At 41.6% G+C, this 15,923-nt stretch overlaps 1 protein-coding gene across 1 annotated transcript in view; it reads left to right on the forward strand.

Moving 5' to 3' along the window:
- nhsb (Nance-Horan syndrome b (congenital cataracts and dental anomalies)) overlaps positions 1 to 15,923 on the forward strand; it is a 45,935-nt gene that overhangs the window by 20,619 nt on the left and 9,393 nt on the right. The gene's annotated exons all lie outside the window — the stretch shown is intronic.

A 15,923-nucleotide genomic window follows, 5' to 3' on the forward strand; every position in this document is an offset into this window, starting at 1 on the left:
TAGTCAATGCATTGTCCTGTGAGTGTGTGTGTGTGTGGGTGTGTGTGTGTGTGTGTGCGGGGGTAGTGTGTAAGAGAAGAGCAATAAGGCCGTGGTTCTTCGAGACTCACTCTCACTGTCACATCAATCAGACTACAGCATCACACACACTCACGCAACCAACACCACAGCTATATCTGTGCTCTCATTAGTGCAGTTGTGGAAAAATATGCCACGGAAGTGAACACAGGAGTCTGTTTTAAATGAAATGAGAATATGAGAATGTATTCTTGCCTTGACTTGCATGAACAGTTTGACGTTTTGGGGAAATGTGTGTGTTTGCTTTCTTGGTGAGCGTCAGGTGAGAAGATCGGAGTCGCTGTCATGTCTGTGTGGTAAACTGAAATCAGCAGCTCGGTAGCTTAGCTTAGCATAACGTCTAGAAGCAGGGGTAAACAGCCATCCTGACTTTCTCTTAGCAACATGATCCTTCATGCTTCTCAGGTGGCTAAGGAAATTTCATACAATGAGACTCAGCTTTGGACAACAGGAACTTTTAGGGTTTGTTTTCACACATGAATGTTCCCGCCCAAAGGTAATGTGTGTGATGTGGTTGGCTCTGCTTTCACGTTGCAATTTAGGGAGCGGGCTAAAAACCTTTGTATAACAAATGCACGTCCTGTCGTCATCACCGATGTGAGCTCGACTACACATGTACGACACTGAGTGGTAGGAAGACGGGTGTGTTTGACGAGGGTATGTTGAGGGGAGGGTCTTCAGACGCGGTGTTGACACTAGTTCAAATGCACCAAATGAACCTCCTTGTTATACAAACATTATATTGTCTGAGGCGAAGAATGCTAGCATTATTCGACCCTGGGCAACACTGTCTCTTGAGAGGCCACTTAGGCTTCTGCTTTCTTTCTTCTTCTATTCTTTGATGCCGTCTAATCTTCCTAGAATTGGTCCATCTATCCAAAAAGAGCCAAACCATGGTTCAGTGTGATCCAGACCAAGAACACCTCTTTTGGTCTCACAAAATGTCGGACTGTTGGCTCAAATATGTTCACATTAAACTTTTGATTGTTGAAAGGTCAATTTATACTCATCTAGTGTTTGGGGAGCGTTTCATCAAGCAGTCTTTTTTAATTTGCGGCACATTTCCCCCATCAAGTGTTTAGTTTGCTCTTTAAGACAAAATACTCAAATTACTGTATAAACTGCATCGTAGTGCAAAATGCCAACAGCTCACATCGCACTACCTCTATTCAATTCTGTCAGCAACTGGTTGTGCCTCTCTCCCGACCTAGGAGCCAGTATACTGGGTACGAATGCCATTGTCAGGAAAAAACACTAAACTGCTGGGTGTCACGTGTTCAGGACAGAGAGCCCCGGATTTTAAAGGTGCGACAATACGTCCTAATCCCTGGGTGGGGTGTGGTATTAAAAAAAATCCTATTCCTGGCACTCAAGTGAATGGTTAAAAACAAAAGGCCTTTAATGACTGTGGGCTAGAACATTATAAAAATTCACCAGCGCATATCAACATGGAAAACATGCCCTCCTCAGGGTATGTTGGGAAAGTGTACGTGCCAATGTGTTGGAATGTGAGACACACGAACCCTTGAAACCTAAAATTACACTTCAATTTTTCTACAGATTAAACAAAGGGGATGCAATGCATTATCATTGTATGCATTTTCAAAATGTCTCTTTTAAGACAAGATCATTTGGCCTCGTTTTCTTGAATCTTCAGCTAAAGCCGGAAAATCTGAAAAATAATCTATGTAGGGAAATTCAGACAAAGCAGCAGCAATTTTTAAGATTTGTACAGGTACTTGGGTTTATGCAAAAAAGCTGCAGTGTGTTATTTATAATGCAATGACAATATGGGTACAGAATATATTATAGTTGTTGTCTTTCAGCATCAGCTCCTGGGAGGGGATTCAATCAGGGGTAGGGAAGATGTAAAATAAAGGAGACTGGATTTTTAGGTTAAAAATATCTGCGTTTTGTGCACAAAATATATAAATAATCACAAACTTAGCATACACATTAATTTTATGTTCACTGGTACACACAATCAAACACACGCACTCACAGACACACACAGGGCTACAGGGTGTGCCCAGCATCAGCCAGAGTACTCTCTGTGCCTGTTCCCTTTCTCCTGGTGCCCTTATTGGTTCTTGTCCAATCTGCCCATCCAATCACATCAGGCAGAGCGAGTCTGTGCATAGACTTGCAAATACTCTGCGGTTGTACAACAACACCCGACAACCACCACCATTATCTGGGTTTCCTTAAATGTCTGTTTCTCATTTGCTTATCCTTTACAAGGTGATGAATGACACGTGGCGAATGTAAATTGTTCTATTCTACTCTAATTACAAATACCTTCGATCCTTCTCTCCCTCTCTGTCTCTCTGTATGTATATGTATATATATATATTCTACCTTACATACAGTACATCCTGATCCATCCTTTTAATGTTGCTTTGCCAAATGCATCTGTAAAAACTGTTGTTGTTTTCCTGAGCCTGTCATTTAGTCGAGTAGAAGCTTATAAAGCTGTAGTGAATTATTAAGCAGGGTGAATTATGGGGCTGGAGCGAGAGAGAGCGAGAGACAGAAAGAGAGAGGAGGGGAGAGAGAGAGAGAGAGAGAGGTCTGGACAAAAATAGGTCAACCTAGCAGTGGCAACCCAGGCAAGTAGAAATGATTCTCACTCTGAGGAGGAGCTTTGTGTGTGTGTGTGTGTGTGTGTGCGTGTGTGTGTGTCCGGTGTGTGTGTGTGTGTGTGTGTGTGTGTGTGTGTGTCTGGGGAGGCTGCATATTTGTCAGCAGCTCACGGTGTAATGCTAATTCCGATCAAAACAAAGCAACTTAAGATGAAAGGTTTCTTATAAAGGTTTCTATAAAGGAAAAGCTAAATGTTAATACTCGAGTAAGATCATGAAGTCAAGTCCAAAAACAAACATCAGCAACATCTAGAAACATCAGCATAAACACATGTGGGAGATAAGTAATGAATTTGTGGGTTGTGTTTAGAACTTTTACCAACTTCCATTTAAAATGTGTCACATTTGAGGTTCCATTTCATCCTATTTAATACATTTTACACCACCACATGTATATGACAGCTATAATTAAGTGACTTTTGAAATCAAGAGTTTATATGAACAAAAACACATGTTGAGGTATAAAAAAAGTAACAAGCACACTGTTGAGCCCCTTTTCCACTGGTAATAAAAACCACCATCACCCATCTATAGCTTTTGTCTGCAATAGAAATGGAAACAATCACCATTCACTCCCAGTTCAAATGAAGCTGCAGGAGACACAGGTTGTCCTTGGCTCTAGCTGTGACGTAAATGTGACACTACTGCACGTCAAACATGAGGCATCAGGGAAAAAAATTACAGAACAGCAAGCTTCTCGACTAGCAATGGAAAAAAATCGCCTTTTTAGAGTTGTAAAGTCACGGGAAGCCTCTTGCATACCTGCTAATTTTGGTGTAGAAGAGGTTTTGGAGATGTCTTGTCATCTTTCGCATGTTTAAGGGTTGTGCGCAGTTCCACCAAATAGACAGGTCCCCTTTTACTTCTCAGAAGGTTAAATTTAAATGATTGTTCAATACGTAGAGACTTAATCTTATCCAATATAAAATTGACATCCCAAATTGAAAACCGATTTACTTGTAAGTGTATGGAGCAGTACTTTGTTCAGGGACTCATTCATAATCTCTCAACACATCAGATTTACCAGGAATGCAGGCTGGAATTTGATTGCATCTGTTACACCTGCACAAACGTTCACTTGGACTCAAGAAGGACGACCTGATGCTCTAAGGCCTTGGTGGTCAAAGGTCAAGGTCACTGTGACCTCACTGGTTTGGCCTCACAAACATGTTATCTCAGGAATGGCCGATTAGAATTTATTAAATTGGACAAAAACGTTATCGTCGACTCAAAGACGAACTCATTTGATTTTTGCCATAAAGTTGATGGACGAATTTAAATGTTTTCTCAAGAATTCACATGTTATTGAATTATAACCAAATGGAAATAATTTCCTCAAATTCCTTTAAAGATTCACTGCATGTTTTACATCTGAATGTAAACTTTTCCCGTTATTGAGATGTCTCAGGAACATCTGGAGAGATAATGACAACATGCATTTACTTTCATTAAATCTCTCCAAATTCTCCCCAGTAGACATTATATGTGTCAGGACCATAGACTGTATGGTCAGGACAGACATGGGTGTCAACAGTAATTTCACAGTTTCACAAGGCGTTAATTTTAGTTCCACTTATTTAACTTTCTCATAGTAACATTCAGTGGTACTGGTGTGATTATAAACATCTTTCAGGTTCAGAAATCAAATTAACATTCCTGCGTGTTTTCCAGTTAAACTTTAAAACACCAAACCGAGTTTTGTGCAAAGGGTTACTGCCAAATTGAAAAGGTCAAACTTTTAAAAAAAAATCCTAAAGCATGGTCTTGTTCAAAGTATAATTCAGCATTAATGTTTAATGACATAACCATGGAAATTAGCTCCAGAACAATAGAAAACAAAACTTTGTGGATGTACTTTGTACTGTGATTTTACAGTACAAAGTATTTAACTGCATTCACCTTCTCAGTATTGAAAAGGCTTTGAGGACACAGAGAATTGTTTGTGAATCCTGCATCTGAACAGATAAAATGTAAAATTGCATCTTTTCTTTTCCAGTTATTTTTCCCCATGACCTCAGTAAACCTGCTCACCAGTGCACCATCGTTTCATGACAAAGAATAAGTCGCTCTTACACTCATTACATTATTTTTTAAATCCAGTCAGACTGCAGAATTCAGGTCTCTGATTTACCATCTATATATAATCTGCTGGATTCTATGGCTGTTGCTCAGATCATAATGCAGCCTGTGGTTTACTGCAGCACAGACAGTTCAGCGAGAGTTCAGGAGGGAGCCAAGAGTGTTTTTTGGGGTTTTTGGATTTCACTGTGTGATCAAGTTTTTATCGTTGGTGGAAATATTGGCTGCAGAGAAAAAATCCCAACATCTGAAGACCTGTGTGTCCTGCAGGGAACAGATCCACCAGTAAAGTTACCAAACAGGCGAGAGTGCTACCACCGAGCAGTGTCACCCCACCCTGTGTCAGAACGAGTGTGTGTGTGTGTGTGTGTAGGTACGAAACCTGTATGTTTCTTTGTGTGTCTGTGGCTATGTGTGAGTACCCATTTGATGAGGATACTTCCTTATCTGTGTATGTGTGCATCTGTGGAGGGGTGAAGAGGTTTATGTGTGTGTGTGTATGAGAGAGAGAGAGAGAGAGAGAGAGAGAGAGAGAGAGAGAGAGAGAGAGAGAGAGAAGCATGACCTACATTTGGCAAAGCTCATCGTATGAGCATGAAACTGCCTAACATCACCCCAGAGCTCCTCAGCACAGAGCCACACGATTGGCTGCTTTCAGCTCCAGCCTGACAACAGCACTGGCATCACCCAGGGGGAGGGGGAGGGGAGAGAGAGAGAGGGGTAGAGAGAGACGGAGAGAGAGGAGGGCACAGGGAGGAGGTACATACATTAAATTGAAAAGAGGAGACGATGCAAATAGACGATTGGGTAAAAGGAGAAATAAGACGGAGAGTGTGAGAGTGAGGAAAATGCTCCAATTAGAGACAGTAATGCTTGTGAGTGTGTGTATACTTGTTTATGCACATTTTGGGAACTCAGTTTCATTAAAAAGGACTCGCATCCATTTGCAGACAAAAAGTTGGTCCCCACAAGGTACAATATTAGTTCATGTAGTAGGTAGTGAAGACCTTTTTTGCAAATATCTCAGGAACCGTTTGATGGTTTGCAAGGAAACTGAATAGACATTTGTGGCCCCACCTTCATGTCGCCCTAAGGATGAAGCCTCATGGTGACTTTGTTGAACACTTCGCTTTTCCTATAGCGCCACCATTAGGTTATATTTTAGCAATGCTCTCAAAAAATACCTGTAAAACTAATAATAATCCTATGAGCCTTATCTCTTCTTTGTGTTTAGCTCTAATTAGCAAATGTTAGCACGCTACCACCCTTAACTAAGAGCAACTATAATGATTGTAAGGCTGCATTCATACTACTCCTCGTATGTGTACGCCAACATGGCCAATAAAGCTGATTCTGATTCTACTACATTTTCTATTTGAAATCTGCATTTTCAAACTAAAACAAGCGTTTTAGCTGTTTCTCAGTTTTAAAGCCCCGTCCATTCTAGCACGCCCTGAAAATGCATACGAAGTGCCCACTCACGTAAACTGGGCATGCATGTGCTGGTGTTAACAAAATTGTTATCTCCAAAAATAAAAATCTCATCTCACACACATGTAGCAGTTGTATCATTGTAAAATGCTGAAGTTAACTGCACAACAGCTGTTAGCAAAGACAACACTTTCAGCAACGCTTGTAATGGATTCATGTTGCATTCTGCACTGGTAGCCGAAGGTAATGCCGGGTCGTTTCCTTCCATAAAGGAAGTCATGTGATAGGATCCTGACGAACAAGCGACGGCTACATCGTAACTAAAAACTACCCGATCAGCAAGTAGTTGTTTCCGCCCGTAAAGACTAATACACATTCCCGGAGTTTTCCCACTAAAACGGAAGCAGCAGCGTTTCCAGACGTCTCCATTTTCACAGCACCAACCGCCTGGAGCAGAGTTGTTGGAGTGTGGTTGTAGCCCGAGTCTTGATCGGTGATGGTAAAGGTTAGTTTTCAGACCATGTTAGACTAACGGCTGGGGTAGACATCATGTGGTTATTTTAAGAAACAAAGGCACGTATGTGTGTGTATGTGCACATTTGTGTGTTTGTGCAGACTTTGGTGTCTTTGGTCATGTGTCACAATAGAGTCGAAGATTTGTGGCATTGCACCTCTAGAGCTGACAGACACACACACACACTCTCTCTCTCTCTCTCCTGCCTCTGTCCCAGTCTCTCTCTCTCTCTCTCCCTGAGATCCCCAGGCACACAGCATTATGGGAATCGCTCTGGCACTGCTCTCGCTCTTCACAGCTTTAATCTTTAAGTTGTTTCCATAGAAACGACTACATTCACTCAGTTGACAACTGTCCAATTGCTTCCAGAGCTATAGAAGAATAGCTCAACACAAACCGCCTCCACAAACCAGCAGCGGAGGAACGTCTTAGTCACCGCAGAGCCACCGATCCATTGATCAGAAATAATGAAGAGTCAGTATTGATGACGGCAGGCACACGGGGCCACAAATAACTGCATCCAGTTGATTTTTGTTTTTTCCTGGAATTATCCACCGTTCTGCGCAGCTATAAGTTCTAAGGTGTGTCAATACTTGGATGACACCGAAGTCGAGGCTCCGCTGCATGCAGGAGACAAGGCAATCGACATTTAGCATGTGATGCGTTCAGTGAGCTCACAGCCCAGCCTGGGTTGTTTCAGGTTGAGGCAGCGGCAGTAGATCCCCTCCCTGTTATCAGGTTCAGCATGTTGGTGTTTCCTCAGTCGCCTCAGAAGCCCTTTATCCTCCCTTCTCCCTCTCTCAGTACACATCGCTGTCTGTCTCTCAGGAAATATATATGCTTTTAATTTGAAAGGCTGGATTTACAAGGACAATTAATAGGCACACACACACAGACAGATGTGCATGTACCTGCAAACTCACATAAAAGGACACACACACACACACACCCAGATGTGCATGTACCTGCAAACTCACATTAAAAGGGGGACACACACACACAATGACCAGTGGTAGGAGTCTTCCACGACACATGCACAGCAGGAGATCCCCCCCCCCCCCTCCCCTGGCATATGTGCCGGTTTCCATGGAGACACGCAGTTAAAAATAACATGGGCGATGGCTTGTCTTGTGCCATTCCACCAACATGGCTGAAGTATTCACAAACACTCTATCACTGTTAGAATTAGTATAAGTCGCACACACACAGAACAATATGAAAACACACACACTCTGCCACCATCATTATTGGCATGATGGTTGCATTTATTCCCACCTTCCTGCCACTGGTCTCCTCAGTGGCAGAGCAGTAGCAGGACGCCATTTATCCTCATCTGTGGCCTGAAGCAGACGTCGAGAGAAACAAAGGATCTGTGGGTTCTATTCCAACCATCGAGGTTATTCACTCAAATCCATGCTACTTGTAGTGAGTAAGTAACTTATAAAAGCAGATGAACGTGTAGTGTGACACTTACCTGGCATAACATTGAATCCAAACCCAAAGACCCCTGTGTATGTGTGTGTGTGTGTGTGTGTGTGTGTGTGTGTGAGAATCAATAATTATTAGTCTACATGTATTTAAACAAATGCGCAGGTTAAAAAACAGGATCGACCAAGTACAATAGAAGAGAATCATGTTTCCTCTGGTTAACACCACTCTTTTATTCCCCTCCATATTTCCTTCACTGATTACTGCCTCTTTAGGAACAATGCTGCAATATTGATGAGGGCTGGGGAAATACAGAAGCCTCAAAAAGGTTGAGTGAGAAAAGGAAGCTCTACAACAACATGAGATAATAAAACATTGAACTCCTGCTGCTGCTTTTCTCAGCAACCGCGTGTCGACTGACAAAGAAATGTATTTGTGGTATTTTGACCGGTTCAGTTCATCTTTGTTTGCCGCACATATTTGGTAAACTCCTCGTTTGACGGAATATTTTATTTTAAATTTAGGTTGTGAGGATAGAGGGATTGTACGTCGTCCGTGCTGTTAAGTCGTTTATAAAAATCCGTGATTCTGAGCTGTAAAAAAGGGACTTGACTTGAACACCTTGATGACAATGAGATCTGAGAGCTCTTGGCGATTAGGACTGGTGCTGATGTTGAGGAGCTATAAACAAAAACATATGTTTTCCACAGCGGAATGACGTCCTGAGCTGCCACCTGCTCATAAGCTCTACTCAGATACCGCCCCTCACCTGAATCCGGGAGATTTTCCTGTTGTTGTGATCGCATCTGACCCAGAGAATCCCAGCCTGTTATTTACATTGTCTTTTTTTTCCTTTTGCATATCACCTTTTAAATTATTAATTTACTTATTTTTATTGTCCTTTCACTGCTTTTATGGCATCAAGTTTTTATGTGAGTCTTATTTTTATTAAACTTATTTGAACACTAATTTATTTTAGAATCATTGCCCCCTGCCGATGGTTTCTCTTGTATTTGCATATCTGCTTTGCTGTAAAAGCACTTTGTAAGCTCTGTTTTTAAACCTGCTATATAAATAAAGGTTATTATTATTATTAATTGTTAATGTCAAAGTCTGAAGGAGGTCCAGACCCCATTGTTTGGAGTTCATGTCTGAAAACGCCCTTACTGACTGTATTTCAAAGATGTAGATGAGAAGATTCAAACAACTCGTGTCTGTACAATGGATTTTAAACTGCCGGCAATAGTACGTTACCGTAGATTAGCATGAAACTTGGAAAATGGGAACAAGATAGCCTGCTAACACAGGTAACAACATTCTCTTGTGCAATCCACCTACCAAACAAAAGAAGTAGACAGAAACATAACCTCATTCCCTCATGTGTGAATTAATGAAACCACCGGATTGAATAGTTTGGGTAACAAATAAATAAATAAAATATCAGATATTAATTGGGGCATTTTGGAGGTGGTATCACATCAGTGGACTTGCACAAGAGAAGTAACAACTGTCTCATTTAACCTTTAAATAGAAGAGTAAATATGTTGCACTGAAAACAAAGTGTAGAATAGCAGCAGAGGTTCCCAGATAATAATGTTTTCACAGAATAGTGACCTGATTTCCACCATTAAGACATTATAACAGCTCAGGATGCACACTGGGATTTGTTTGTATGTTGGATCATCCCTTCAGTAAATCTTTCTGTCGTATAGAAACTATATGATAAACATATGGCAGCAATTGTAAATCCAGCCAACATCTCAGCTGTGTGACTCAGGCCACACACACACACATGTGGCACAGTATGTTGTTGCCACACACATGCGCCATCTCTTTGTGTAGTGTCCATGCTATGCCACTAAGGGGCAGTACAGGAGCACTTTGAGTGGAGTCTGTTATTATTGGGTAAACAGTGTGTGCAGAGCCAGGAAATAATCCCTTGAACATTTAACCTGCTGTTATGTTGTTGATATTTTCTCTGGCTCGTCGGGCTCGCTGTGACGTGGCGGCTGCTATAAATACAACTTTTGGCTGTGTTGTGAGACACATGGCTCGCCTCTGCCTGCGCTCACAGACAGGCCTCCGACCCGAACACTGGAGAAACGTGCCCTCGTTCGCTGTAACACAAGTGTTGTGCGGGTCAGAGGGATTGAAGAGGAGGAGGAAGAGGAGGAGGAGGAGGAGGAGGAGGAGGAGTGGATGAACAATACTGCAGGTGTGCCGCCTGAAAAAGAAGGGATGGGAAGAGGGAACGGGGCAGAATGATTTATTAATGTTGTGAGGAAGAAAAGAGACAAAGAGAGATAAACATTAGGAAACAGAAAGAGAGAGAGAGGTATTTTACAATTATTCATTCATCATCACTTTTATGTTGAGGCTCATGTGCAACAAAACAAGTCGAACTAGAATTGCACTCGGTATAGAGAATAAACTTCCGCCAGGACCCAACAGTCCCGTTAAATCAAAACTGAGGCAGTGTTACGTTTCTCAGCTTCACGTTGGTGCTAATTAAAGACTTTTAGCCTCATTTGTTACAGTTGCTGAAAATAAGCCACATTTAAATCCCCTAGATCCAGTTTTTTATAAGGATCCATACAAAATTGTACAACGATACAAACCCCCTATCATGTGGGAATATTTTCATCAAGGTTCACACATAATTTCACAGGAAATTCTATAATGGATCTAGATAAGAACATTTTTATGTTTTGGGGATTGATACGTATTGAGTGACTTTATTGGTGCAGCCTGATTGAATTCAAGGGAATGAAAACTAGCAATGTTCATAAAAACGGAGTTATTTCCCGACCGAGACCGCATCTTTCCACAATAACAATTTCATGACAACCCATCCTTTAGTTTTCGTGTGACGCTGCTTTACTAACAAACAAAAAAATACCCTGGCGGTGGTAATGGAGCTAAAAGGTAAAAGGACATGTGAGCAGTATCTCTAAATAAAAAAGCAAGTCTCTGGGAGTGAGTTTTAACTGACTTTAAAGATGATGCTAATGAAGTGGTTTGGCCCAAGCTGCTCGGACAGGACCAGTCATTAGGGCCCTTTCCAAGAAGCTCAGGTTCCTGTGCAGTGGAAAGGTCTGTGATCTTGCCTGATGTTTCATGGATCACTCAACAGCACAACCGACAAACAGCCCCAGGGAGGAGAAGCTATTAAAGGCCTCCCAGCAGTCCTGTTGAGGAACCCAACTAATAACTGAGGCAAACCACATGAAACATCCTTACATTTAATAATCACCACCTCCTCTGCTCCTGCTGATGTTGACCGCTGCGGCGGAGCGCGTGCAGACACGTCGCTGGCTCTGAGTGTGTGTTGGGATATTTTCGGTGTGTCTGCGTTTTTTTCCCAGCAACAGCGGGAGGCTGGGAGCTGCCCGAGCACACTGCCAGCTCCCCCAGCTCCACTCCAAAGTCAGTGAACTGCCAGAGCTCCAGATTACAGCAGATTACCAGGCAGGGTGCTCACAGACTCTCTCTGTTTGTGTGTGCGTCATGCTGTTTATTGTGCAAAGGCGAGGGGATTCTGACTCCTCAGAATCAAAAGTAGACAAAGAGAAAGTTGACTTGAGGTGGACATTGAGTGAAATGAAGATTTATGTTCTGCATCTCATTTTGCCTTCATCGTTATGCTTTAAAATGGCAGATTTGCCCTAAATGTCAAACATTTATTGATTATTTGTTGTAAAAATTGATGTTTTAACACCAGCACATACTCAGGTGTATTCACGCACACACAGTCTTAGATCATGACTCTTTGGTGGCAGCAATAGAAGGATTGAGCACGTGATACATATTCCCAGCATGTGGTGGATTAATACATTAATACTTCATGGCTGATTCCCCCTCCCTCCACATCATGAAGAGATTACAGTGACAGGCCATGCCCAGGCGGGACCCTACCATCTGACGGGGGTGGATCGTAGAGACGAACGAGACGGGACGGAGACGTGTTTTGAGTTTGCGAGGAAGCGTGGGTGCCCCGTCGTTCCTCGTGAGTGAGATGTAGCTCTCAGCGAGGCCAAACTGAGGCGCGCACAAAGAAGAAGCGATATTTCTTATTCAGTGGCCGCGTTGGGTCGGCTGAAGGGAGGCGAGCAGGGACAGCAGGTGGGGGGGGGAGGCCGGGTGGGGGAGAGTCTGAGTCTGCAGATGTTGCTCGTCTGGATGTTGGTCTTGCACAGGGTTGTTTTAAGGTCTGCAGGAGGAAATAAGGTGCCGCTACTGAGAGACAGATGACAAGGAGTCTGCAGGAGAAAGGGAAGAGCGACTGAGAAAGAAAAGAGAGGAGGAGGACCATGGCTTTGGTTTGTCTTGGTTTAGGCTGCGTCCCTGTGCGATCCAGAGGTACTGTCTATAACTATCATCCTTTAAAATCACCCATCACTGTTAACATTGTTCATTTCATTCGAATCAATCCTGCTCACTTTCAATAACGGTTATTAATTCTGATTTATTTCAATACTTTTTTAGCAGATTAATGTTAAATCACTATATGTGCACACTACACTGTTGTGGGCATGAGGGTGTTGTGTTGTTATGAACTGAGTTGTGTGTCCAACCCAATCCTAAAATCCTACATTTTTCAAATACATCAAATATATACAGAAATTAAATGTGTCAGGTTGAACTGCATAGAGTGGTTGGATGTAACAAGTATTTGTTATTGTATTTAAGTAAAGTACACAAATGTGCTTAAGTAGATCTATTTTCAGGTACTTTTTACCTTAAGTCCACTCCATATAATCAGCTAATTTCTTTCCTTTCTACTCCACTACATTTTTACAATGAGTTTTAAAAAGTAATCAGTAATGAGAGGGGAATTGATCCATTGATCAAATCAAGTAACATTTAAAACGTGCCTCCTTCAACGAGAGCAAAGTGCATCAGCAGCAACTTCTCTGGTGAAGAAACATCAAAAATGGGTTCAGAGGTGTCAGAGGAGGCCAACGCCAAGACTCAGTCCTAATGATGTAGTACAGGGAATAAGCTATTTAAAGAGTAATTATGTTAAAAAACCCATAATAATACAAATTTTTACAACTGATAAATCGTTTTGTAAAGATCGCAAATTACACAGAATCTCTCTCTCATACTCAGCTGCATCCTTTGGGGTTTTGGAATGTAGGTTCCAAGAATGGACTGGCATTTTGTTGTATCTTATTAGATCCTGTTAGTTGTTTACATATAACATTATACACAGCCGCAATGAAAAGCTAAGTACTATATAATCATATCTTGACAAGCTTTAATCATAATGTATTTTGTCAGCCACTGTATTTCTCACCCTGTAGTGAGCTATTCTTCTAAATAAATCTGCTCCTCCTGCAGACGTTGCTCAAACAAACAGCTGGTGTGATATATTTTATATAAGAAAACGATATTGTCAGCGTAGATGAGAGGAGCTGGTGGGACCGCTCAGCCACCGTGGGTCCAATACCACTGCACAGTTTTTCCTCTGCAGAGCTGGGCAGCCAGTGTTTCTTATATAACAGCTGTCTACTATGACAAGATTCTGCAGCTACTGCCATAGGGAGTGTGCTGCCTGACCCAGATACACCCTAATACATTCCCTACTAATGACTTACATTCACTCACATCTGGACCAGAGACAACAGCGGGCCAAAGACAGGGTTACAAAATCATATAGCTGCACCAGCACGAGGAAGAAGAGTATTTAAGCATTCGGCAAATGTCTCTGACGATGCAGACGCATCCCTGACGTGTCTTGCTCTGATCTTTTTATGCTTTTGTTGGCACAGCTTTGTTTTTTCAATCTTTACTCTAAAGACTGTCATCTTTCCATAGAAAGGCTATGGTCTGCTACTGACCTTAATACTGGTCTGAGCACAGACTTATAGAATCTTACAGTTATTACTAGAATTTATTCTACCTCTCCTTCTCCTTTCTGTTTCTCGTCTCCTTCCCTGGAAGTTTGTGGATCCGTGAAACCATAAAAACCGAGCAATAAGCTGAGCTGAAAATAACTGATCCGCTGCTCAGGTAATAAAAATTAGACCCATTAGCAAGATGAGGCTGAAGTGGTGCCATAAACAACACTTTTACATTTTCGCCAATAACCTTCTGTATGTCACACATTTGAAAGCTTTTAAAGTCAGTTAGTTAGTATCCTAATTTTGCTGTTTAATACTTGATGGCTTGGTTCTGTCCAACATTTTTTTTGGGGAGGGGGGGGGGGGGCAATGATAAGTACAATGTCAGTGAGTCAAACTTTTCTGATACTGATACTGATATATTTAGGCTATTAGGAAAACAAAATTGGCAGTAGCACTGTAGCACATTTCTGACTTGAAGGTGGAGCGAAAAGCAGACATCAGCCGTTCTGTTGAAGTCACTCATTGCCTCTTTTCTTGCGACGGTATGAAAGTAGTGATCATGTTGTTCCTTGGTATTGACGACGTAGAAGATGTTGGTTGTGATATATTTCAGAGGCTGCAATTTTCTGTCCGACTCCATCTGAGCCGGGAGAAAACTTTTACTATATCTTTTTGTTTATATCCATATTTTCGTAGATTTGTGAATTATGTTGTACGAATATTGTGCAACATAATAAATAAATAAATAAATAAATACACTACTTATAAATATAATAATAAACATTTTTTTTTTTTTTTTTTTAAATTATTTTTTGGGATTTTTTATGCTTTATTGATAGTTTCAGAGACAGAGTTGAAATGGGGCAGAGAGGGGAGTGACATGCAGAGAATGACCGCGGGCTGGAATCGAACCCGGGTCCGCTGCTGGCCGAGGCCCATGGGGGGGACGCCCTACCAACCGAGCTAAGGGCGCCCCCAATAATAAACATTTTTGAGCAGAAAGTTCATACACAACTTTACCTTAAATATTTGAATTGCTCCTGTGTAACAATTTCATCGTTGTTTCTAGAGATTACCTCATTACTCTCTTTTCTATATTTTGTTCCATTTTCTTATTTCATAGTGTTTTTTACCAGCATGAAAGTCCTGGTGATGACACTGGGAGCTGCTAACTCTGCACCTGCAGATTTCAGGATGAGGTTAAACAGAGATGGAGAAATACAGTGAAGAGAGGGATGATGGGTAAACTTGCATGAGCTAAGTGTGTATGTGTGCTTTGCTGCTACAAAAAGGGAAACTCCCGGTTTTAGCTTTTTAACATCTAATGCAGATGATGTAGTCCGGTTGAATAAGAGCGAGACAGGAGCCAGAAAATACAGGGACGGAGGAGAGATGAAACTCAGATTTTCTTTCACACTGCTCATCATTACTTTTGGAAATTGAGTCCTCAGCGCTGCATTGTTTGTGTTCACTGATTCTTTCCGGGGCTCTGAATCTGACGGTCAGGAGGAAATCATTGAATCACTGTGTGGACGTGTCTAGTGTTTGATATCAGGTTTGTTTAGAGATGTTGATTCTGCAGTGTGATAATGTACAGTAAGTTAAAGCTCGTCTGATGAAGCTTTGGTTTTGATTTGTTTGCGATGCAGGTGTTGGACAATATTCCCAAACTTAGCAGGCGTATGTTCATTTCCTCCTCAACTGAAAATAAGGCTTTGTTTGTTTCTATTTGAGCTCAAGTGTGTGTAAAAGATATGATAACGATATTTGCGATAGCAGCAAATATTTAAACAGAACATTTTTCAATGAAGGGGAAGTTGATGTAAAAAGTATTTTCAACCAGGAGTTGGAACTTTTTGTTTTTACAGAAAACATGATCTCAAATAGTATTAGTCCAAACAT

This window comes from Pleuronectes platessa, chromosome 1, assembly GCF_947347685.1.
Source record: "Pleuronectes platessa chromosome 1, fPlePla1.1, whole genome shotgun sequence".
Lineage (NCBI taxonomy): Eukaryota > Metazoa > Chordata > Actinopteri > Pleuronectiformes > Pleuronectidae > Pleuronectes > Pleuronectes platessa.